This window comes from Lithobates pipiens, unplaced genomic scaffold, assembly GCF_037356315.1.
Source record: "Lithobates pipiens isolate NorthernLeopardFrog02 unplaced genomic scaffold, aLitPip1_a1.2 Scaffold_16, whole genome shotgun sequence".
NCBI classification, from domain to species: Eukaryota; Metazoa; Chordata; class Amphibia; order Anura; family Ranidae; genus Lithobates; species Lithobates pipiens.
Window position 1 is genome coordinate 93,023,047 of NW_027507748.1, and position 26,698 is coordinate 93,049,744.

The 26,698-nt window shown below is 41.7% G+C and overlaps 1 protein-coding gene and 1 non-coding gene across 3 annotated transcripts in view; one reads left to right on the forward strand and one right to left on the reverse strand.

Moving 5' to 3' along the window:
- Window positions 1-887: 887 nt before the first annotated feature.
- LOC143986292 (small nucleolar RNA ACA64) lies at window positions 888-1,020 on the reverse strand. The gene has a single exon (XR_013276500.1). It is a non-coding gene; the product is annotated as a small nucleolar RNA ACA64 (small nucleolar RNA).
- A 441-nt stretch (window positions 1,021-1,461) lies between these two features.
- CADM2 (cell adhesion molecule 2) overlaps window positions 1,462-26,698 on the forward strand; it is a 381,397-nt gene continuing 356,160 nt past the window's right edge. For both annotated transcript variants that reach the window (XM_077480109.1, XM_077480110.1), the window contains exon 1: window positions 1,462-1,596. The gene's annotated coding sequence lies outside the window, so the exon portion shown is untranslated. The remainder of the gene's footprint in view (window positions 1,597-26,698) is intronic.

Consider the following 26,698-nt stretch of genomic DNA (forward strand, 5'->3'; position numbering starts at 1 on the left):
GGTTTGATTTACTAAAGGCCAATAGACTGTGCACCTTGGAAAATGCAATTGCACTCTGCAAGTGCAGTTTCTCCAGAGCTTAGTAAATGAGGTAAAGCTTCACTTTGCAAAGAATACCCAATCACATGCAAGGAAAATAAAAAAAAATCTGCATTTTTGCTTGCACATGATTGGTTGATGAAAGTCAGCAGAACTTCTGCTCATTTACTAAGCTCTGGAGCAACTGCTCTTGCAGTGTGCAACTGCACTTTCCAACTTGCACAGTCTTTTTGCCTTCAATAAATCAACCACATGCTGTGAATCTTCCCTTACTAAGTTGTTCAGTTCTAAATATGTGATTTTTTTTTAACTATTTATAAATCAACAATATACAATAAGCTCTGTACAACTCAGTCCTTGAATTTTGCAAGCCAAGCCACCCCACGTTCGAATTTAAAGCAGAACTAAAAGGCAAAAGGTTTTTTTTCCTTTGAGTAAAGGGAGAGTTATAACTTTTTTTGCCATCTGGGTCCCATTGGAGTGATTTCTCTTCACTTCCTGTCCCATGGCCAAAAAATGAAGTTGCTGGTTGTCACCAAACTAATGTCCCAATCTGAAGATTGCCCCTTTGTTCCTAATTCTGGTGAAAACCCAAAAATGAAAGATTTTTTCACCCTTGGCGATTTACCAGTTACCAAGACAGAGGGTGAATCTCCCCAAATGGGGGCACAGACTGCAATTAAAAAAACCTGACAAGTGTTCTAATCTCTCTCCGCTATCCAAAACTAAATGTTTACCTTCAATTAAACTATATTAAAAGGAGCTTAATTAAGCAAAATAGTCTCCAATCTCTGACCAGTATGTGGCCTTAAAGCGGTACATGCCCATGTGTTAGAGGCATGCCGATATTATGTTAGAGTACGGGTCTCATTACGCACGCACAAGGTTATGGGCAATGAGCTTTGATACGCTAATATTTATATAGGCACAGCGATCCTACCAATTGGCTACAGAATAGACCAGTGGTCATTTTCTGCCGTGCCACATTTTTATTTTTATTTTGTTATAGGCAGCGCTTGCTCATTTGGGGTTAATATATTACTGTATGTTGGTGACAGGTTTGAATTACTTCCATTGTAGCCCTGTGCTCATGCAGAAACGTACTTTTTATCATCATGTATATAGTAAAGTAATCCAAATAAATAACCAAACCTAGAGATCAGAGTCTCATTACAATGAAATTCAGAAGCATGTTAGGGTCTAAGACTAAGGCCCAGAGCAAATGTATTTTTGATATGTAGCTCGAGCAAAGAAATCTTATCCTGGAATTGATTGCCTTCTTTTATTTCCCTGTGCATTGCTTTCTCTTGATTATTGTGTGTCTCTCATTCCATATGTTGCTGATGCTTTACATACAGTCTATTACATCCTTGGCTCACATCAAATATTCTCTTATTCTGCCTCTAGTGACCCAAGGGCAGTTCCCAGTCACATGGAATGCTACAGTCGTTGAAGGAGGAACGGTTAATTTAACATGTCGAGTGGATCAAAATGATAACACTTCCCTCCAGTGGTCAAATCCCGCTCAGCAAACCCTATACTTTGACGACAAAAAAGGTAATCCTTCCTTTTCTACATCACTGTTCATCACAGGAGCTGTACGCTCCATATATATTGCTGTAATTATGAGGCTAGCTCAGATGTCCGATATCTGTTTTTAGATGCATATTGCTTGGTTAACTAAATGATTAGAGTTTATTCATGTAGAAATGCTCACTTAATGTGTGCCTATGCTGTTTAGTGAATAAGGTGATGTGCTATGTTCATGTATGTTCGAAATATAAAAAAAAAGAAAACAGGATTTTTGTTTGCATGAGCTTGGATAACTGAAGTGAACATATGTTCACATTATTCATTATAGTGTAACTAAAGGCAAAACTTTTATTTTTCAATTTGCATAAGGTTACAACCCCTGTCATTTTTTTTGTTTGTTTATTTGCTTTTTTGTTTTGTTTTTTGCCATCTCTGCCCCATTGGGTAATTTCCCCTTCACTTCTTATCCCATGTGCCAGAACAGAAAAGGATGGGATTCTCTCTCTTTAAGCCCTTGTACACACGGTCGGACATTCCAACGGAAAATGTCCGATCGGACCATGTTGTCGGATAATCCAACCGTGTGTGGGCTCCATCAGACTGTTTCCGTCGGAATATACGACCGACAAAGTTTTAGAGCTGGGCTATAAAATTTTCTGACAACATGATCTGATCAGATTTTGTCCGATCGTTTGTAGAGAATTCCGATTGGACAAAGTGCCACGCATGCTCAGATAAAATTCCTAGACCAAAGCTATTGGCTACTAGCCGCAACGTAGTCCCACCGCAATGAATGAACGTCATCACGTTCTGAACTTTGTCTGACCGCGTATATGCAACACCAAAAAATCAGATGGATTTTGTTGTCGGAATGTCCGACCGTGTGTACAAGGGCTCAAAGGAATTTCTGAGGCATCACTAGAACTAGTGTCCTCATTGGAAGACTTTTCCTCTACTACGCCTCTACTACTGTTCTGGTGCTAACTGCAAATTGTCGATGTAAACAGGAAAAATAGAGAGGATGAATCTCCCTAATGCCATGTGCACAGGTTCGGACATACCGATCACAAAATCCGCCAGATTTTTTCCGACAGAATTTGTCCGAAACTTGTGTTGCATACACACGGTCGCACAAAGTTGTCGGAAAATCCAATCGTTCTGAACTAGGTGACGTCAAACACGTACATCGGGACTATAAACGGGCCAGTAGCCAATAGCTTTCATCTGTTAGTTTATTCTGAGCATGCATGGCACTTTGTCCGTCGCAATTGTCTACACACGATCGGATTTTGTTGTAGGAAAATTTTAGATCCTGCTCTCAAACTTTGTGTGTCGGAAATTCTGATGGAGATAGTCTGATAGAGCCCACACATAATTGGATTTTCCGACAACATGATCCGATCGGACTTTTTCCATCGGAATTTCCGACCGTGTGTACAGGGCATAATGGGTGCGCAGACAGCAATTAAAACTGACAGGTGTTCTAATCCCTCACCACTCAAAGCAAAATAAAAAATAAAAAAGTTTTGCCTCTAAGTATACTTTAAGCCTAACATAATAAATGTTAAAAAGCTGGATATACACTATACAACTTGTGTTGTTTGATTTTCTTTAGATTTACCTTCAACTATGTAGTACAAGGGTCTGCCTGATTGCATACAAATTGAAAGTGTTTAGGTTTGTCCTCATATTATATGGTTTTTGGTAAATCTAAAGGAAAAAAATCTGAAGAAAATTGTATAGTGTGTATCCAGCTTTAGTCTGTAGGGTTCAATATTGAGTTGGCCCACCCTTTGCAGCTATAACAGCTTCAACTCTTCTGGGAAGGCTGTCCACAAGGTTTAGGAGTGTGTCTATGGGAATGTTTAACCATTCTTCCAAAAGAGCATTTGTGTGGTCAATCACTGATGTTGGACGAGAAGGCCTGGCTCGTAGTGTTCGCTCTAATTCATCCCAAAGGTGTTCTATTGGGTAGAGTCAGGACTCTGTGTCTTTATGGACCTTGCTTTGTTCACTGGAACACAGAAATGTTGAAATAGGATGCATGAAATTGTCCAAAATGTCTTGGTATGCTGACACCTTAAGAGTTCCCTTCACTGGAATGTAGATGCCAAGCCCAACCCCTGAAAAACAACCCCATGCCATAATCCCCCCTCCACCAAATGATTTGGACCAGTGCACAAAGCAAGGTCCACAAAGACATGAATGGGCGAGTTTGGGGTGGAGGAACTTGACTGGCCTACACAGAGTCTTGACCTCAACCCGATAGAACACCTTTGGGATGAATTTGAGCAGAGATTGTGAGCCAGGCATTCTAGGCCACATCAGTTCCTGACCTCACAAATGTGCTTCTGTAAAAATGGTCAAACATCCCCATAGACACACTCCTAAACCTTGTGGACAGCCTTCCCAGAAGAGTTAAAGCTGTTATAGCTGCAAAGGGTGGGCCGACGCAATATTGAATCTTACAGACTAAAACTGGGATGTCAAGTTCATGTGTGTGTAAAGGCAGGTGTCCCAATACTTTTGATAATTATATAATTAATTAATTATATAATTAATTAATTAATTATATAATTAATTAATTAATTATATATATATATAATTATTATAAATATTATAATTATAATTGTTACAGGAAAGGTCTGAAAGAGAACCATCATGGCAGGTCACCTAGTAATATTTTTATGACAGCTTCTGATTTTAAAAGACTAAACGCAACTTTTAGAATTACGTGAAATATTAGATAGGCTTGCATATACTTTAAGGCTAAGGATATGCCACAATTTGTTAATCTACTTATTAATAGTTTAAATAGTTTGTACATGCTAGTCATGCTAGTCAGAATAACATCACATTCAGCAGGCATTTAGCAAGCTTCCGCAAGCATTTTAGGTGTGTGCAGAGCACAGGCAACTAGATTTCCATAGAGTGCTAAATATAAATTAAAGCTTACTAAAAAGCCTGATAAAACCTACCAAATGTATTAACAAAAGAGATGACTGGCCACAGGAGGATAAGGAGTTAAATAGTTAAAAAAAAAACCTGGTAAAGGTGATGCCTATATAGCATTACCTTTACCAGGGTTTTTTTTTGTGTCCCCCCAGTTATTTGCCTCCCGGATTGCTTTACTGCCACCAGATGCCTGTTCCATTGGATTGTGACTATCTATTTTTGCGACCTGCGAGTTCATTAATTCAAGGCTGCGCATAGATTTTTGCGTGTGGGCGTATTTAACTCCTTATCCTCTTGTGGCCATAGTGGACCGAAGCTCGGGGGGCAAACAACCCTATTGATGCTTTATTGATGCCTTTCTCAATCCTGCTGCTCTTATTATCACTACTATTGTGACTTTAATTCAAACAAGCAATTTTTTGGGCATCGTTGCCCATTGTACAATGTACCTAAACTCCTGAGGAAGCTCAGATGAGCGAAACATGTTGAGTGGTATATGTTGAGTGGTATTTTTCGCTTCAATCAATTATTTTGTCATGTACAAAATGTATCTATTTTGTTTGACACCTTAAAAGTCCTGGGGTTTGTTCACCCCACAGTCCTCTCTTTTGTTTCTACATATTTGGGATATGGTGTCCAATTTGATGTCTCTGCCCTCATTATTGATTGCTACCATATGTGTTATAAATATATAGCCAGTTACTAGTATTAACTCTTTCCCGCCCAGCCCTGGTGTCCCTTTAACTGAGCTATTTCTCCAAGGGGGGTGGGAATTTGCTATCACTGTTAATACACGATCTGGAGCTTGTGCTGTTGGTTCTTGATTTACATTAATAGAGACCATTGTTAGCATCGAAACCTCTGCTGTTCGTGGACGCATGGGCAGCATGGGGACGTTAACTCTCTCCCTTTATGCCACTACGCATATGCATTAAAAGGGAGGCAACTGGTTGCGATCTATGTTCAGCATTATCAGACTGGAGCCTAAAGGAGACCCAAAACTAGACCAAGGCAACATTTACACTTGCTCAACCACATGTTTTTACCACCCCCAGCCACTCCACCTTAAATTTCCAAACTTCCCTTTTAACCTGCAAAGGTAGCAGAAGTGGGTGTACGCATTCTACATTACAGTGTAGAAATTGCCCCCTCTGTTGGGTTTGGAAGGCAATAACACAAGGAAATATACACGGTTACAGCACGTGTGTGTGGAGTTTAAGAGGTTAAAATGGGTAGTGAGGAGGAGATATAATGCCTCCTCACCACCTGTAAAATGCACTTTAAGGAACTGAATGTAGATCACTCCTCAAAGGGGAAGCACATTTCCCCCTAAAGCACCCAAAGCATCTTGTCCCCATATTGATGGCCACGGGGGTTATGTAAGAAGGATACATGTAACCAGGGGCTTTGCTAGGTCTACAAAGAGCCCATAGCAGTGAAGTAAAGAAAGTCCTACGCTTGGGTGGGCATATACATGTATATAATATATGTGTGTGTGTGTGTATCTATTACATTATACATTTTATATATTATCATTACATCAGGGTCCCCAGAGAGCCCCCCTTACATCAGGGTCCCCAGAGAGTCCCCCACTTGCATCAGGGTCACCAGAGCCTCCCCTTTACATCAGTGTCCACAGCGAGTCTCCCCCTTACTTTGGAGTCCCCAAAGATTCCCCCTTACATCATGGTCCCCAGAGGGCCCCTCCTTACAGAAGGGTCCCCAGAGAGCTTCCCTCTTACATCAGGGTCCCCAGAGAGCCCCCCCCCCTTGCAGCAGTGTCCCCAGAGAGCCCCCACTTACACCAGGGTCCCCAGAGAGCCCCCCCCTTACATCAGGGTCCCCAAAGAGACCCTCCTTACATCAGAGTCCCCAGAGAGCCTCTGCCTTGCATCAGGGTCCCCAGAGAGCCTCTGCCTTGCATCAGGGTCCCCAGAGAGCCCCTGACTTACATCAGGGTCCCCAGAGAGTTTCCCCTTACATTAGGGTCCCCAGAGAGCCCCTTCCTTACATCAGGGTCCCCAAAGAGCTCCCATTTACATCAGAGTCCCCAGAGAGCCCCTTTCTTACACCAGGGTCCCCAGAAAGCCCCTCCTTAAATCAGTGTCCCCTGAGAGCCCCTTGCATCAGGGTCCCCAGAGAACCCCCCACTTGCATCAGGGCCCCCAGAGAGCCTCCCCCATACATCAGGGTCCCAAGAGAGCCTCCCCCTTACATCAGGTTCCCCAGAGAGCCCCTTACTTACATCAAGTTCCCCAGAGAGCCCCTCCTTAAATCAGTGTCTCCTGAGAGCCCCTTGCATCAGGGTCCCCAGAGAACCCCCCACTTGCATCATGGTCCCCAGAGAGCCTCCCCCATACATCAGAGTCCCAAGAGAGCCTCCCCTTACATCAGGTTCCTCAGAGAGTCCCTTCCTTATATCAGGGTACCCAGAGAGCCCCTTCCTTACATCAGAGTCCCCAGAGAGTCTCCCCCTTACATCAGGATGCCTAGAGAGCCCCCACTTACATTAGGGGCCCCAGAGAGCCTCCCCCTTGAATCAGGGTCCCCATAGAGCTTCCCCCACTTATAGCAGGGTCCCCAGAGAGCTCCCACTTACACCAAGGTCCCCAAAGAGTTCCCCCACTTACATCAGGGTTCCCAGAGAACCCTTCCTTACCTCAGAGTCCCCAGAGAGCCGCTCCTTAGACCAGAGTCACCAGAGAGAGGACGGGCAGTGAGGGATGATGTTATCTCTCTGCTGCACAGTGAGAGTGGGACAGCATTGATGCAGGGCAGGCAGTGAGAGATGATGTCAACGCTCTCTGGTGCTGCCTACCGCACTCTCAGCCCTGCTGCAGAGGGGCCACAGCCATCTCTGAGAGACTCGGGGCTATAGCCCCAAAAGCCACCCCCTAGCGACGCCACTGCATGTAACTTTCTGTAACATTTGCATAGTCTATGGGGAGTTACTGCATGGGTGCAGCCAGCAAAAAGATTTCTGCCATGTGATCTGTAGATTGCAGCAGCTTGTGGGCATTGGATGCATGTAGTTGGAAGTTAAGGTGGGTTATTTTTGGTCTTATCTGTTAGGGATGCACTTTCCGTGAAGGTTCCCTTATCCTTTAACTCCAATTTGAATTTTTTTTTTTTTTTTCCCTTTGTCTGAATGGATTTAGTTGAGCCCAGAGAGATATTACAGTTCTGTACCCAAGCCTAAAAATCATTTCATTTCCTCTGTGCTAGGCCAGGAGCGCAATAATAAACTGAAGCATTCCCACCTTCTCTTATTCTCACTTTCTATTTTCATATTTCCAACAAATAGCAGGAAGGGTTTCTAACTGTACCGTTTGCACATGAAAAGCCCTTTGCTGTGTGGCTTTGTAGGCCTTAAGAATAGATTCTCTACATTAGCTGTGAAATTCCTTAGCCTGGTGCTATGGAATATACCTCATATTGAGAATTTGTACTTGGCACTACAATAAGCTCAGTGCTGAAGAATGCAGTCCCTTTTCTCCGTCGAGTATAATTGAGGACGCTGCACGAAAGCGCTAAATGAAAAGCTTACATGCACGTTGGAGAATCCCCAAAGGTCTGAAGGCTTTGACAATGTGAGGAATATTACGATAAGTCACACAGACGTATATTTCAACATTTGTAGGAGATTCTACAAGACATGAATAGGATCGTGGGATGGTTTATTACTAATTTTCTATGAAGTCTTCAAAAAGAAAATAAACTCCCCATTCATTTTAGCCAAAAGGTTTCTGGAGATCAGTAGATGTGAAAACACATTTGTTATGCCTTTCACACAAGCCTGTGTCATCTGCAACAAAACGCATTTTTAACTGTCTGATTAGATAAAATGGTGTTAATGCCTTTTCCAGACAGTTTGCACTGCCACACTTCTCTAACATTTTTACAACATTCTGTCAACTATTTTTTTTCCATCTTTTTTTTAAATATTTATGAACCAAAATTTGACACACATTTCATCACTGGGTGTTTCTAAAAATAATATAAAGAATACAAATTTGATATAAACCTGTCACTTTCTAAAGTCTAATAAACTGGTTACATGAAAAATGGACGGTACCTAGAGGTGCGCATACCTTCGCCCTTGTTTATGAATGACATGTGAACTCGGAAACCACTAACCTGCTTAGATGCAAATTCTCACATTTCTTTTTGGCAGCTTTTCCAATCCCACCTCTTGCACCTCTTTATTAGTAATTGGGTATTCCGTTATAGTGATTGGCTAATAGGGATATCATTTAAATTAGAAGAGGCGGGACAACACTTGGCTTTACCAACAAAATTCAGGTTTTGTATATATGAGCACTCACGGAAATGTTTAGCCACTTTTCTCCCACGCCAATTCTGACATTCTCCTACATGTAAATATGTAATATATTGTTAAAAGTATTGGGATGCCAGTATTTACATGCACATGAACTTTAATGGCATCTCAGTCTTAGCCCTTGTACACACGGTCGGAGATTCCGATGGAATTTGTCCGATTGGACCGTTTCGTCGGATAATCCAACTATGTGTGGTCTCCATCCGACTGTTTCCATCGGAATATCTGACAGACCAATTTTTCCAACTTGTTGGTAAAATTTTCCGACAACATGATCCGATCGGACCTTATCCGATCATGTGTAGAGAATTCTGATCGGACAAAGTGCCACACATGCTCAGATCTAATTCCTACACCAAAGCTATTGGCTACTAGCCTGAACGTAGTCCCATCCTAATGAAATAACGTCATCACGTTAAGTACGATTGGATTTTCTGACAACTTTGTCCGACCGTGTGTATGCAACAGTTTCGGACAAAATCCGTCAGACAAAATCCAACGGATTTGGTTGTCGGAATGTCCAACCGTGTGTACAAGGGCTAAGTCTGTAGGGTTCAATATTGAGTTGTCCCACCCTGTGCAGCTATAACAGCTTCAACTCTTCTGGGAAGGCCGTCCACAAGGTTTAGGAGTTTGTCTGTGGGAATGTGTTACCATTTTTCCAGAAGTGCATTTGTTAGGTCAGGGACTGATGTTGGATGAGAAGGCCTGGCTTGCAGTCTCCACTCTAATTCATCCCAAAGGTGTTCTTTCAGGTCAATGTCAGGACTCTGTGCAGGACAGTCAAGTTCATCTACCCCAAACTTGCTCATCCATGTCTTTATGAACCTTTCTTTGTGCACGGGTGCACAGTCATGTGCAGTGATTCTCAACCAGGGTTCCGTGGAACTCTAAGGTTCCTCCAGAGGTTGCTAGGGGTTCCTTCAGAATTGGGCCATTTCTGCCTCTCAGATAAGTTCCCACTGACACCATTGATCTTTTTAGCTATCTGTAAGGAGGTAATTCTTCCCAATGACTACAAGTGTAAGGACCATTCTTCCCACTGACCATCACACTAATGTATCATGAGTTGTAGATTTCTAATTTTTAGCAGGAGTTCCCCAAGACTGGAGAACTATTTCAAGGGTTCCTCTGTGTTGAAAAGGTTGACAAAGGCTGGTCATGTGGAAACAGGAAGGGGCCACCCCCAAACTGTTCCCACAAAGTTGGGAAGATGGAATTGTCCAAAATGTATCGGTATGCTGATGCCTCAAGTGTTCGCTTCACTGAAACTAAGGGGCCAAGCCCGACCTCTGAAAAACAAACATGCATTATAATCTCCCCTCCACCAAATGATTTGGACCAGTGCACAAAGCAAGATCCATAAGGACATTGAAAAGCGAGTTTGGGGTGGAGGAACTTGACTGGCCTGCACAGAGTTCTGACCTCAACCCAATAAAACATCTTTGGGATGAATTAGAGTGGGGGCTGTGAGCTAGGCCTTCTAGTCTAACATCAGTGCCTGACCTCACAAATGCTCTTCTGGAAGAATGGTCAAACTTTCCCATAGACGCATGCATAAATCTTGTGGACAGCCTTCCCAGAAGAGATGAAGCTGTTATAGCAGCAAAGGGTGGGCCAACCCAATATTGAACCCTATGGACTAAGACTGGGATGCCATTAAAGTTAAATGTGTGTGTAAAGGCAGGTGTACTCTTGACAATACAGTGTATATAAATATCTATAAAGTAGAGTAGGGGTGGAGAACCCCCTTACTTTTTTGTTTTAAAATCTTTTTTTTTTTAACCACATAAAAGTCACAATAACAATGAATACACAATTGAGAAAAACATGTACCTCCAGGCATTTGCAAGCTGAGAATGGTTACGCTGTTCAAATAATACGTCCACTCCGTATTAATGCCATCATTAGATAACATCTGTTAGTATCTCTGCACATAGAAAACACACAGCTCTAGAAGGCAAACGTATCACAACTAAAAAGCCCCCCCGGGGATTGCTTAGCTTCATGAGATGCCTCATCCAGGTACATGCTCTTAATACGTAATGTAAAAATAAATGGGGGATGTTTCTGCAGCCTTGTAATTTCCCTAAAGGGAGTTTTAAACACCAGAAACAACATTGTGAAGTATCTTGGGGAGAATGGGCTTCCTTTTTTGTTATTGAGCTGAAACTCCCAGGATTCCATAGTTCTAACAAGCAAAAAAAAAAAAGATAAATTGCCTTTTATTCTGCACTGTTAGCCTTTCTTATGCCTAGGGGTATATCCAACAATCGTGCTTAGTATGTATTATATAATGTGTCCTACAAGACTTCTCATAAAAAAAAAATCCCCTGTCAGATGATAACTGTTAACATGTCTTCGGTATACCTATTCATTTTCTCAACCTAAATTCCTCTGCACAGTGTGGGCTATTTTAAGAAATGGATATAGTAGATAAAACCATTCCATGCAAGTCTGTACACTTCAGTTTTAAAACCTTCAATGCACAATGAAATATAAAATACTTATTTAAGGAAAATCTTAATTTCAGTCCTAAAATAATAAATTAAAGGTACTTAAGACTATTGTTGGATAGAGGGGGCAAGTTTGTTACTTAAAGGGGAAAGTGGACTTTTGCTAAAAAAAATGATATAGTATTTAAACATTATTAAAAATGACTGCTCTATTTCCATCCTCAGTTTTCCATCCATCAAATGCCTCTAAAAGCATTTTGAAAGCAAGGTGGCATATTAAATATCTTAAAATAATTGCAATGCGCCTCTTTTTAGAGGAAATGTAGCTGGGTGTTTGGATTTCTCTTGCATCTTGCTACACCTCACTGGAGGGGATGTGCAGGACTGATCAGGGTTTTTATATCATTTCACCAAGCCCCTGCAGACAGAGCAATGTCCTGTAAATCTAAAGGGCTTTAGGTAGAGCTAGACTATTCACTGAACAGGATGTCAAGGGTGCTAGCCAGGGCCGCCATCAGGGGGGGTACAGCCCACACACCTGTAAGGGGCCAGAGAGTCTAGAAGGGCCCGGCTGTCTGGCAGGGACGAGAGAAGGCAGGGAGGGGTGCATGAAAGCTCTGTTCTGGCTTTCAGAATGTGTGCAAGTCAGCAGCTGCTGCTGTCACTAACATCAGTCTCTTTGCTGCCACCTCTGGTAAATTGCAGCATGTGCACTCCTCATGTGTTTTGCACAAGAGCTGGGACCAAGAACAGCACCTTCCAAATAAGGAATAATGTATAACTGAAGAGGAATGGGGGTGGGGTGGTGTACATGTGTGTGTGCATGTGTGTGTCTGTGTACATGTGTATGTGTATGCCTGTGTTCATGTTTTTGTGTGCCTGTGTACAGGTGTGTGTGCCTGTGTACATGTGTACATGTGTGTGTGCCTGTGTACATGTGTGTGAGGGGGGCTTAGACCGTAGAGGTGTTTAGGGGCTGAGTGAATACAGGTGAGAGGGGGCAGAGAGTGTACAGGTGAGAGGGGGCTGAGAACGTACAGGTGAGAGGGGGCTGAGAGCGTGCAGGTGTGAGGGGGGCTGAGAGCGTACAGGTGAGAGGGGGCTGAGAGCGTACAGGTAAGATGGGGGGCTGAGAGCATACAGGTGTGAGGGGGGCTGAGAGCGTACAGGTGTGAGGGGGCTGAGAGTGTACAGGTCAGAGGGGGCTGGGAGCGTACAGGTGTGAGGGGGCTGAGGGTGTACAGGTGAGAGGGGGCTGAGAGCGTACAGGGGTGAGGGGGCTTAGAGCGTACAGGTGAGAGGGGCCTGAGAGCGTACAGGTAAGAGGGGGCTGAGAGTGTACAATTAAGATGGGGGGCTGAGAGTGTACATGTGTGAGGGGGGCTGAGAGCGTACAGGTGTGAGGGGGGCTGAGAGTGTACAGGTCAAAGGGGGCTGAGAGCGTACAGGTGTGAGGAGGACTGAGGGTGTACAGGTGAGAGGGGGCTGAGAGCGTACAGGTGTGAGAGGGGCCAAGCGCATACAGGTGAGAGGGGGCTGAGAGCGTACAGCTTTGAGGGAGTCTGAAAACGTATAGGCTTTAGGGGGGCTGAGAACATACAAGTGTGACTGGGGCTTACAAGTGTGAGGGGGGCTGCAAGGGTACAGCTGCTGGTTTGGGATGTCTCTTTTGGGCAAATTATAAATATGAAAGCGCTGATGACTTACAATACACTGTTCATTTTCATATATATAAATAAAAGGTATATGCACGGTAGGACTTGCAGGGATAGCTAGTGGGCGGATTTGGTTGGATGGCCAGTGGGCAGGCCCTGGGGAATGTTGGCAGTCAGACCCTGGGGGTGCCCAGGCCTAAAGCTGTCTAAAGGGCCCCACAATTTCTGATGGCTACCCTGCTACCAGCATCTATGCAGCTATGGCAGCAGCGAATGTGAAAATCTAGCAGGAATTTCACCGCAGAAGGAACAATGTTGTCACCTTATCAAGGGGAGTTCCTAAACAGTGGTTCTACTTGGTGGATCAACAGTTGTTTTTAAAATGCTTTAGTAGGTACTTAAAAAAAAAAATGAGATCCCAGACTAACTGTAATGGAAAAATCTACATCACATATGAGATTTTATAATTTGACTATAGTTTAACCACTTAAGGACCAGAAGGATTTGCCCCCTTAATGACCATGCCATTTTGTGAGATACAGCACTGCATCCCTTTAACTGACAATTGCGTGGTCCTGCAATGCTGTACCCAAACAAAATTGATGTCCTTTTTTCCCCCACAAATAGAGCTTTCTTTTTGGTGATTTCATCATCTCTGCGTTTTTTTTTTTTTTTGCGTTATGAACAAACAAAGAGCAACAATTAAAAAAAAAAAACTTTTTATTTTTCCTTTTTGCAATAATTCATATCCAAAAAAAATATAAAAAACAAATGTATTCATCAGCTTAGGCCGATATATATTCTACATATTTTTGGTAAAAATAAGTTACAATAGGTGTATATTGGTTTGCGCAAAAGTTATTGCATCTACAATCTATGCTATAGATTTGCATATCTGCGTTCAATGCATTAGGATAAACAGCCTTCTGTGTGCAGCAGCCCCCCTCAGCACCCCTAATACTGGAGCCCCATCTCTCCCCAGCAATATCCACAAATGCCTCAGCTATCTGGGACTCTCTCTCCTGATTGCCTGAGACACAGCCACTGGCTCCCGCTGCTGTCAATCAAACTCAGTTAGCCAATCTGGAGACAGGAACGGGGCCAAACTACAGATCCATGTCTGAATCAATATACGGAGCTGCAGCTTGGCTCAGGTGCCCCATAGCTAGCTGTTTGCTGAGAGGGGCACTCAACAAGAGAGAGGGGCCAAGAACTACAACCAGGGACCCGAGAAGAGGAGAATCTGGGCTGCTCTGTGCACAACTGCTGCACAGAGCAGTTAAGTATAATATGTTTGTTATTTTAATAGAAAAAAAAGAGACTTTACAATCACTTTAATGGTCAGAGAGAATATGGTTTCCCTCCTGCAGACTGGGTTGGAGAGGCTCCTTCACTTGGGAAATATTTATCAACCATAATCCTCAAGAAATCTAAGAAGATAAATTAATTCCACGGTATCATACTGCTGGGACATTGTTTATCTTTTGATGACTTGTCTAGTGGACAGAATACACAAGTTTGTGTTTCCCCATTGTTAATTGGGTCAGCCATTGTTTCTGTCTGCTAGTATTGAATCCACGCCACCTTGTTAGCAAACTATTGTGGGATGTTATGTGTTTGTTAATTAGATTATCGGTTAATTAAGATCACTGTTAGTTGTTAGCTGTTAATTGGATTGGTGTTTGAAGTTTGCATTGCTATGCTAATATCCTCAAGAGGGGAATGTCCTCCTGTGGGGTATAAAGTATGTGCCTGAGTTTCAATAAACAGTTTTTCCTTTGGTTCTCTCCCAACATCGTGTCAGTGTATGATGCTTTGGGTAAAAGGCTGGTATTAACTCTCGGTCAGCAGCCGCTGAATCTTGAGTCCCCCTATTCCTGCCCACCCAGGCAACATGCATTTCCAACTTGCATTCAGACACAAGCAATCAGTCCATGGGCTTGTTTTGTTGTTTTATTGGGGGAAACAACTTGGATAGGGTATAGGGATTATGGGGTGCCCAACTAAAGATCCTGGACTGTACTCCCTCCAGAGAAATCACAGTCTCTATGGATTTGTCTCAAAGTTCTTTCTAAACCAGGAGCTCTTAGTCCCCTTTAGTGAAATAGCACAAAGTACCAAACTGTATGCAGGATTATTCTCATTAGACCCTCACAAAGTTCAGATTCCTGCAGATACTACCATCAACCTGACTGCTTTGACTACCAGCCCACCTGGCTGCTACAAAGAATGCCCTAGGAGAAAGAAATTGGGTTTTAGCACAAAGCTGTCCCTTGAAAGTATGATATGGCTGGCTGTCTCTCCTCTTGTATGACCTTGGGTGTGCTGGGGTACTCACACTGTCCCTTGCTTCCTGTGGCACTGGCAAGACTTATTTTCAGGCCTCCTTCAGTCCAGATCCTCCCATGCCAGCCAGGATATCTTCTGAACACGGCCCAAAAGATAATTTAGATCCCTCTCTTAGGCTTCTTCTCCTCAGCTTCTCTCTGGAGGCAGAGCCCCCAGCCCCAGGATCCCCTCCCAGGCCTCACAACAGCAACCTCAGGACTCCACCTTCAAACCGGCTCCCCTGCTGGCCAGGCGGCATGATATTTAAAGGCTGACCCAGCCACCCTGCCAAGGTTTTTTGCCTGGGGATTGGCCAGATTTCCTCAAGTAGGCAGATCAGGACCTCCTACCCTCCACTCACTAACTTCCAGAAGCTTTTCTAAGCTTCTAGAACAGGGGGAAATACCAGAGACCTGCCTTGTAGAGCCCTCCAGCCTAACCTGGAATAACCCAACCCAATTACAGGCTCACACAACTACCGTGAGTCAACAAAATAAATTTACCTACACTTGTTGCACACTAGAGGGTGCTACATTTACATTTCAGATACCCCCGTCCCTACAGATGAGGATACTTGTGTGTAGATACAGTATAGATGGTGACAAATATTATTTATAATTCTTTTAAATAATACTGCATTTTCCGCTTTATGTTTAGTTATGTATTTAAAGGAAACCAGTACACATTATTTACATGTAAAGCTAGTATAAATACTCAAATCTACTATTGTGTTAGCTTCCCAAAAACTGTAAGGTCAGCACGCTTGAACAGCAAGGTCCAACAGTTTCAGCCAGCCAGGCTGGGTAGCCTTAGACTAGAAGACTGTTGACAGAAGGAATGAGAAGTATGATCACCTCATCAGTGTACTGCTGCACCTTCTTTTTTCAATTATCAGGCTTGGGGTGTAAGTGACAAAACCATGTAGCTTGAGAGAGGAGAGCAGGCCGAGTTCTCAGTACAGCCAGAGAACTGACCTTGCTGTGGTGTCATGTCTAGTGTGGTCAGTTGTTGATAGGAAAGCAGAGGAACTAGCAGGGACACCAGGGATTTCATACAAAGGAAGAAATACAAAGAGAACAGGATAGTTTTTCATACAAGTACATGATACAGCAGGCACATATTGGGTTTACATATTCTTTAACAGCTTAAGGACCACCTCACGCCGATGTACACTGGCAGAATGGCACGGCTGGGCACAATCACATACCTGTGCATTGCTCTTTAAGTGCCCAGCCGTGGGTCGCGACCATGCCGCCGGCGGCACACTCGCGACCCGATCCTGAGCTCCGTGACCGTGGCCGCAGGACCTGCTAACCTGATCGCCACCGGTGTCCCGCGATTGAGTCACAGAGCTGAAGAACGAGGAGAGTCTGAGCCTGTCACTGATTGTCTGTTCCCTGTTATAGGGAAAGACGATCAGTGACATCAGACGCCAAGCCACGCCCCCTACAGTTAAAAAAACACACACACACTTAACCCCTACACTGCCCCCTAGTGGTTAACCCCTTCACTGCGAGTGACATTTTTACAGTAATCAGTGCATTTTTAATTGCACTGATTGCTGTATTAATGCCAATGGTCCGAAAAATGTGTCAAAATTGTCCGACGTGTCCGCCATAATGTTTCAGTCATAATAAACACCATTACTCGTAAAAAAAATATATTAATAAAAATGCCATAAAACTATCCCCTATTTTGTAGACGCTATAACTTTTGCGCAAACCAGTCAATAAACACTTATTGCGCTTTTTTTTTGCCAAAAATATGTAGAAGAATACGTATCAGCCTAAACTGAGGAAAAAAACCGTTTTTTTTATATATATATTTGGGGCTATTTATTATAGAAAAATGTAAAAAATAATGCGTTTTTTTCAAAATTTACGCTCTTTTTTTTTATAGAGCAAAAAATAAAAACCGCAGGGGTGATCAAATACCACCAACAGAAATCTCTGTTTGTGGGAAAAGAAGGATGCCAATTTTGTTTTGGAGCCACGTGGCATGACCACGCAATTGTCAGTTAAAGCGACGCAGTGCCGAATCGCAAAAAGGGGCTTGGTTCTTTAGCTGGAAAATGGTCCGGGGCTTAAGTGGTTAACCTTGTCCCATTAAATTATCAACAGCAGGATAGAGAAGGGCATGATCAATTTCATTATAACAGTGAACCTTATTGCCATCTATATTTACTTTTTTTTTTTTAAACACAGACTGCTTTGCCTTTACCAGACTATTCATGTTATCTGTCTGATACAGAGGGAGAACATGTCTGCACATATGATTAAATAGCTATTGAGTCCAGTGTTTTGAAGCTTTCCATGCATCTTTACACATTCCATTTGGCTGGCAACCTATATTTCATGCATGTTGTTGCCCATGGCACATTTGCCAATCCGAAGCCAATTTCAAAGTTTTGCTAGCACAATATGTCATATTAGATCATAGAAACAGTGATATAGAAATGTTACCCAACAGTGGGAGAGATAACACAAGTAACATCTGAATTTTAATAAATGAATGTATGATTGCCTGGCGGTATTGGGATCTGGTAGAAGATATATTGATTTGCCTTTAGCTTTAGGGCATCCTAGCAGTGAGACACACTCAGGAATATTAAGACAGAAGATGAGTGTTTTATAATAATGGGCTGATGTGTGGGAGGCGGCAGTATTTTGTGCTGGAGTGTAGGCGTCTGGAAAAACGCAGTCCCTTCGTTCTGCTTTCACTGCGCTAGAGTTCAATGGGGAATGAATGTGATGTGCAGAAATTCGATGATGTGAAACAGTGATTATAGGTTTACGGCAAAAAGTAATCCTCCCTATACCTTAATTTTACACACACCATCAATTTTATTTTTTTTCTCTTCTTTAAAAACAGTAGTGAAATTACAAGCAATGGCTCTGTTTAGGTGAGTTTTAGATTGCAATGCTCAGCCGTCTGGAAGTAAGGTGTGACAATGACTCCCATTGCTTTCATGGGAGTTGACTGTAGAATAGGAAAAATATCTCATTGCCAGGCTTTATTTTGTAAAATCTACTGTTTTGCATTTAGGTTCTAATGATTCTTAGTAATTCAGCTGACATATAAATTATGTGGCTGAGCAATGTTTTCTTTTGTGGCATTTTGTCTCCTATGCTGTTAGAGGTTATTGTATATTAAATATTAAAGTAGAACAAAATTCTAACTGCATTTGGTTTGCTAAAGTACTGTGCACTATAAACAATGTATGCATTTGTTTCCATTTAAAACATACATGCATACCCCACTTTTAAGTACACAATGGGGTTTATTTACTAAAGCTGGAAAGTGCAAAATCAGGCTCACCTCTGCATAGAAATCAATGAGCTTCCAGGTTTTATTACCAAAGCTTAATTGAACAAGCCGAGGTTAGGAAGCTCATTGGTTTCTATGCAGAAGTGAGCCTGATTTTGCACTTTCCATCTTTAGTAAATAAACCCCATTGTGTACTTAAAAGTGGGGTATGCCTGTAGTTTGTATGTTTATATCTTTATTTGTCTCAGTGCTGCTGATCTCCTCCAGCTTCTTTGTAGCCACTGCCTGTCAACATGCTTTTGCTCCAGCAGTGACTGCAATGCCATTACTTAGGACAGGTTTGACACCAGCAGAACATATCTATGCAATGATTATTGGCCAGCCACTTAGTATCACTAATGCCCAGGCACCTGGGGCACTTGCACCACCTCTGCTGTTAAGTGCACCAGGTTCTGAGGCTGAAAGCCACCTCCCATATAATTGAATTTCCTTTTTACTGTACACAGTGTGCAGCCTGCACTGCCACCCCCTGCCCACCTTATTGGTTGCGGGCATTCAGGCAATATTTCCATGTGGTGCTTCTGTCCCCAAGGCCATCCGTATGTATTTTTCCAGGAGGAATAGGCACCCGGTAGATGTACACTTTCACCAGCCTTGAAATGAGAGCTGGGGGCTTAAAGCTGAATTTCAGGAATTCTCCTAAAAGGAGAAGGCACACTAAGGGGTTGATTTACTAAAACTGGAAAAGTGCAAAATATGGTGCAGCTGTGTATTGTAGCCAACCAGCTTCTAACTTCTCCAGCTATTTCAATACAGCTTTGACAAAAAATAAAATAAAATAGAAGCTGCACCAGCTTTTGCAATCTCCAGTTTTAGTAAATCAACCCCTGTGAGTTAAGTCCAAGGAGGTGCATGATATTTTCTGGACTTATCTCTACTATTTAGCCCAATATGGATGCTTCAAGCCCCCGCATCTTCAACAGTAGAGTTGCTGCAGCTGCTAAACCCACCCCTCCCCTCCTTCTGCCCAATCACAGAAGTCTTTGAATTAGGTGAACTCATTTACAAAATACAAAGGCTTCTCTACATGGGCAGCAGAGGAGAATGACTGCTCTGAGTGCCTCTTTCCTGGGTTTTTACTAACAGAAGCTAGACAGTTCAAGGAGAATGCTGCACACCTTGGCACTGCTCAAGGTACAAGAGGGATGAAAGGCGATCTCAACCCTGGGGCTCCATCCAATAAGCCATGCCTCTAATGCACTACACCCCACCCCCCGTTTTTACAAACAAGCTAGACAGGGATTTGTCATTTAGTGGTAGTAGTGCTACCTCCATTAAAAAAAAAGTCCCCAGCCACTGTTTGTGAACAAAAAAAGTGTCAATTTTGAAAAAAAAGCATTTTTTTTAACTTTTTGATATAATAAATATCCCCCAAAAATCTATAAAAAAAATTATTTTTTCCTCAGTTTAGGCTAATATGTAATTTTCTACCTATTTTTGGTAAAAAAAATCACAATAAACGTAGATTGAATGGTTTGTGCAAAAGTTATACCATCTACAAAATAGGGGATAGTTTTATGGCATTTTTATTATTAATTGTTTTATTAGTAATTGCGGGGATCTGCGATTTTTATCGTGACTGCGACATTATGGCGGACACATTGGACACTTTTGACACTATTTTGGGACCATTGTCATTTATACAGCGATGAGTGCTATAAAAATGCACTGATTACTGTGTAAATGACACTGGTAGGGAAGGGGTTAAACACTGGGGGGATGGGCTACCACTCGCATGACAGCGATCACTGCTCCCGATGACAGGGAGCAGGGATCTCTGTCATGTCACAAGGCAGAAATGCCTTGTGTACATAGGCATCTCCCCGTTCTGCGGCTCTGTGACACAATCGCCGGGAGACCGGTGGACATAGAGTCCACAGGTCTTGCGGGCACAGTCACACTGTATATGGAGGGCACATCCATGCCCACTAGCCACACCAATTAAAAGGGACATACAGGTATATCCATTTGCCCACTGCTGCCATTGTGCCGACGTATATCAGCGCGCAGCTGTCGGCACGTGGTTAAAGAACGGTATAGTACTACTCCTTGATTTCGCATGCTGGTTTAAGGCACCCCCTAAGCAAATTATTTAAATTATGGTACTGTATTTGTGTATTTTTAATGTTGCCCTTCAAGCTACATTAAAACACCCTTTCTCCGGTATACAGTATTTTTAACTTATTTAGTTTTTTTATGGGTACATGTCCGCCATGGCGATGCCCAGCTACTTATGTCTTTCAATAAACTAGCCTGTAAATTCGTCTTTAAAAGGGCCAGGAAAAAATAACAATAGACTTCAACGGGGTTCAATATTATGATGGGAGTTCTGAAACTTCAGGTTCTTCAAATGTTCAGTGAACCAAACTTTTGCTCATGACTGGCTTAAAAGAGTTAAGATTAGGCCCTTCCCCTTTTTGATGCTAAGCCAATCACCTGTCATTCAACAGGCAAATGGCAGAGGCTCTACTACTCACTGAGGCTTAAAAGATAATTAATCTTTCCCATAAGTACCCTTTATGTTAATATCTCTCCAATGTTTTATATTTACCTGTCCACACTTATGCCAGACCCATGCTGTGCAGCCCATGGGGAGCTGCAGACTATCCATCCCTTCTACTTCTCATGCATGGAAATCATCCAATTCATCCCTCTAGATAGGTTTTCTACTATGCATGCTAATATTAGATATCCTACCTTTCGGAATGTATGGGAATTTTCTGTGTATGCACACAGCAAGGGACTGAATGTCAGAATTTGCAGCAGCAATTATGTGTCCCCTCATGAGCTCTGCAATGCTGATTTCACAGGAGTGTAGATGGGTGGGTATATACCAGGGATATACAATTAGCAGACCTCCAGCTGTCGGAAAACTACAAGTCCCATCATGCATCTCCCTCTGGGTGTCATGCTTGTGGCTGTCAGAGTCTTGCTATGCCTCATGGGACTTGTAGTTCTGCAACAGCTGGAGGTCCGCTAATTGCATATCCCTGATATATATAGCCTCCTCAGTACTGATCCCCACCTAACTCAACCCTTTAGTACAGACCCCCACCAAGCCCCCTCACAGGACAGACATAGGGGCAGCTACATACGAAAACATTTGTGCTACGTATGTTATATATTGCCACATATCCTGGAATGGGAGCAATAATTCTAGGCTCAATATTAACAGTACAGTAATTCTAAACTGATGACCTGTATAAGCTTTTAAAGCTCCACCTATGGAAACTTTAGGCTACTGAAGTTTCTCGCCATTTCATAGTCACATGCAGTTATAAGACTTGACATGTTGGTATCTATTTACTTGGCACAACCTCATCTTTTATATGTTGCTGAAAAAAATAGGTAATATATTGCAATGTTGCCCTAAAATTAAATTTAGTGTTTTGTTTTTGTGCTTGTTTTTGTGCTTGATAAACAGTTGTGCTAATATTGTATGACATTAAAAATGTCTATTAATATTGTATTCTCTAGGGTCTCTGCTTTACTTCTGTGTGTCTACAGATCTAGAGATCACTAGCAGGTCTATGGCCCTGGGGAGACCAACTATCCCCCTTGCTTTTAGAATGCTTGCATGAGTCAATGATTTGGAATAGTATTTGTACTTTTAATAATAAAAATTTAAAATCTGAATAAGAATTAAATAAAAAAATAAATAAAAAAAAAGGTTTAACAAATTGCATACAAGTTATCATTTTAGTTACTTGTTGGTAGGATTCTGCTTCAGATTTAACCCCGAAACAGCATGCAAGCCTGACTGATTGTTCAGTGTGGATGATCTGAAGTGCTTTAGACATCTGTCAGACAGGGCATGTCTGCAAAAGTCAGATCACAGCACAATAATTGAGTGAATGGTTGATGAGTCGAGTTGGAAGTTTGTTTGCTCATTCATGGTCAGACTAGAACAACTTATGATGATGTTTACTAGCAAGCTTCAACCATTCACTAAAGTGCATACATGATCACTCTTTAAATTTGCAACTAGTGCTAAAAATTACTATATAGTGTCCTAATATATGGTTGTAAAGTTGTATACATGCTTGTTTAGTGCATAACATATGATTACCTTTCCCCACTATATGGGTTCTTTAAAAACAAAGTTTAAGATTACTAGACATGTGCAGACTAGAATATTTCGTTTCGTTTTTTCGTTTTCGTCCGTAAATTTTATTTATTTAGTTACTCCCGAAATTCGTTTTTATTTATTTCGTTTTTTGTGCAAAAATTGCATTCGTCCGAAAATCCACATGAATTACGGTCGAATCTGTCTTGGAAGGCTTATGGTATCTGTCGAATGGATAAAGAAGATTCGATGGAGCTGCTAAACTATATAGCCTATAGGCGGAGCATTCGATTGCCGAAATGTACGATTGCAGTGTCGTATAGTTGCGACGATCCCGTCGAATATTATTATAAACGTGCATCGATCCCGTCGAATATTATTATAAACGTGCAACGATCCCGTCGAATATTATCATTATTTTTTTTTTATTTACTTCCCCCACCCAATTCCAGTATCGTTTCTCTCTGTCGATTCTGTTCTCTCTATGTCGAATATTTACTCTCTGTCTAAGCTTTTCTATATAATAGGACTAATAGAGGTAAACGAAACTTAGGCACATTCGACCACAGGTTCAATAGACATATGGAGTCACGTCGAATCTCCTATTCTATATCGAACTGTTGTAACAACGAAAACGAAAAAAAGCATTTATTTATGTCGGATCTTTCGTTTTTCGGAATCTGCACTTTCGTTATCGTTTGTCAAAACGAAAACGAAAATACCTGAAATTCGGACGAAAATGCATTCGGACGAAAACGAATGCACATGTCTAAAGATTACTGTTCAAGGTAACAAAAAAAGAAATGATGCATGCTAGTGCTCAGATCATGTTATCTTCTCAAAGGGAATTCCACAATTATAATCAGTGATGAGCCAAACATACATGGGTTCAGTTCGGGGAAGGTTTATTGAATATGCCTAAAGTTTGGGTGCTCAATCCAAACCTCATTGAAATCAATGGCAGCCGCATTTTAAAAATCAGTTCCAGCCAATTTCTAGTCTAATATGATGGGGAATTGTCAAACAAATGGCATGATGGGCTGTTTTGGGAAACATATGCCAAAGCAAAGAAAAAAAGGAAAATAAAAAATTCCATTTGGCAGGGATGGGGATGGGGGGTAGTAATGCTTAAAGAGGAGCTTCAGTCATTTCTTTAAAAAAAAATTGTGGCTACTGACTTTTAATAAACAGACACTCACCTGTCTAGGGATCCAGCGTGGTTCTTACTGGAGTCAGTTTTTTTACCGGTCTTCGGGGTAAAGGCGCCAGCATGTTAACTGTGGGCAAGCAGCTGTGACTCTTTGTGGCTTCACAGCTGACTGCCCACTGCACATGCGCAAGCCACGTTGCCCTTTGTGAATGATCCCACAGCCTTCTGGGACCTGTGACATATTTCCCAGAAGTCTGTGGGCAGGGAGGGGGAGGAAAGTTCCATTCGGATTACCTAAGGGATCCAAGTGGAAGTGGGAGCGAGTATCTGTCAAAACTGTGTGCCCTATCCCCCCTCCCAAAAAAAAGTGTTCCAAATGTGGTAGAGGAGGAGGAAGAGCGGAACTTCCCCTTTTGAGTGAAAATAGAAGAAAGAAAGTTTAATAAAGATAACAAATGCAGCTATCACATCTTATGCCAAATACACATGATTGGAGTTTTCGTCTGAAACATCTTGGATGTTTTTTCCAACGGAATTCTGCTCAAGCTTGGCTTGCACACACACGGTCACACAAAAGTTCTCTGAACTTTCGACCGTCAAGAACGCGGTGACGTACAACATTATGACGAGGTGAGAAAATGAAGTTAAATGCTTCCGAGCATGCATTGAATTGTTTCCGAGCATGCATAGGAATTTGGCACGTCGGAATTGCTGCAGACGATCGGAATTTCCGATTGGAACTTTTTCCGGCGGAAAAATAGAGAACCTGCTCTCAAACATTTGCTGGCGGGAATTTCCACCAGCAAACGTCCGATGGAGCATACCCATGGTCACAATTTCCGATCAAAACCTCACATCGGACTTTTGCTGGTGGAATTTCCCATTGTTTGTATGGGGCATAAGGATCGGAAAGCTGCAATATAATACATGTTTGCTGTTGGGTTTAATACTGCACATCTTTGCAATAACCCTGGGGGCAAACCTCTGGTAAGTTCTCTTTTATGGATGGAAATTGCAGTGAAATGCATTTTTTCAGTCTTCTTCCCTGTTCTTTATGACTGCATAACAACGTCAATGTACACATACCCTTAGTGATGTAGCAGTCGAAACCTAAGAAGTCATTTACTTCAGTCAGCTACCCACAGAAATTGAAAACTCCAATATGCACACCGCTAGAGAGAATATACAAAGATTCTGCTAAATGAAGTTCTGCTTTAAACCTTCTCGAGAAATAAATCTTGTACTACAGTTGGTTTTAGTGTTCTGCTCTCCAGGCTTTGTAGGACAATAGTTCTGACTAAACAAAAGTTGCCAATGAAAAGCTTGAAATCATTTCATTCATTTTTGCTCAAGACAGCATGATAGAAAATTTCTGACACGGCATGTACAATGATGGCCTAAAAATGAAGGATGGGGCTGAAAAGAAGGAAGAATTATGCTTTTGAGTTAAACCATGGGGGACTTCTGGAATATTTACTGGCGTATTGGCTCATTGCTTAATCAGATGGCAGAAAGATTTTCACAGTGTGAATTCTTTTATCCTAATTTAAATGACTATTAACCCACAGTAAACTATATTCTCAAAGTTTTTTTTTTTTTCCTTTAGGTGATTGACATGCTTAGTCATTTCACAGCTCCTTAACTTTTTTTCTATGCTTCATTATTTTTTAGATCGCATTTTACAAAAGAGCAGGATCAGGTCATTGCCCCAAAGATAAAATATTTTATTAATCTCGTCTTTAGGGTATGTTTGGAGTCACAGCATTGTGTTTAGCACAAATGTTGCACAAAGCGTTTTCTTATTTTCCTTTTTTTTCCTAATAGCTATCAATTTTTTAACAGTACGGTGCAATATTTATCTTCACTGTCCACCATGTGAAAGTCATTACAGAGGACAGATTTGGGTTATGTTGTCCCACAGGGTAATGAAAAATAATATCAATTGGTCTAACATTTAAATAATGTATTTTCAGCAACCCTTAGGAAGATTCTTTACCGGTTATGGATTTGTATTATAATCTTAGGCTTGGACTTGGATTTAATAAAAATGTAATATTAAAAATGGCTACAGCATTCACCTGGTAATTTGACACAAATGACATTTGCAGATGACTCTTAAATATCTCTGCTATTAAATCAATGTGTCAAAAGACACAGGATGTGGGGAGATTTTCTTGTGGCAAAAAAAGGTAAAATAGACCCTTTAATAAATCTTCAGACTATTTACCATATTATAAAATAGGAATGGCATTTACAGATGTCTCCTTTCTATTTATATCTGCTTTTGTGAATATTTATTGGAAGAATACATCCCAAAGGCTTGGTAGGCGCTGTTAGGTTATATATCATGTTGGGTATTTTAGTTTTCAAGTCTTTTTTGACATTTTCACGTAGTTTTAGAAGGAAGCATACACAAGAATTCTCTCTCTGACACACAGCACAACATAAATCATCTGAGATAAAATCATGGTGTGTACAAAAATCTATCCATACAACATGATGCATAAGCACTCACCCAAGAGTAAATAAAATAAGAAAATGGAACAAATGTGGCTATTATTACATTCAAGAAGGGGACTTGTATTTTCCCATTGTTTTATGCAAGACTTATTGAAAAATGCTTATAAGCCTGGAATGCCCTGAAGAAGTAGAATGTGCTTAGTACTATTTTGCTGAAGTTAATGACTGCACAGTTGGGTCTTTCCTCTAGTGGGGCCAGCAGAGGATAACACAATCATTTCCCAGGGCTGTTCTAGAAGATGAATAACATCGAGGTTTATGGCTTAACACTGCCAAGAAGAAGTGCAGAAACTGAGTACAAAACACAGCAAGAAAGATACTATAGAAAAA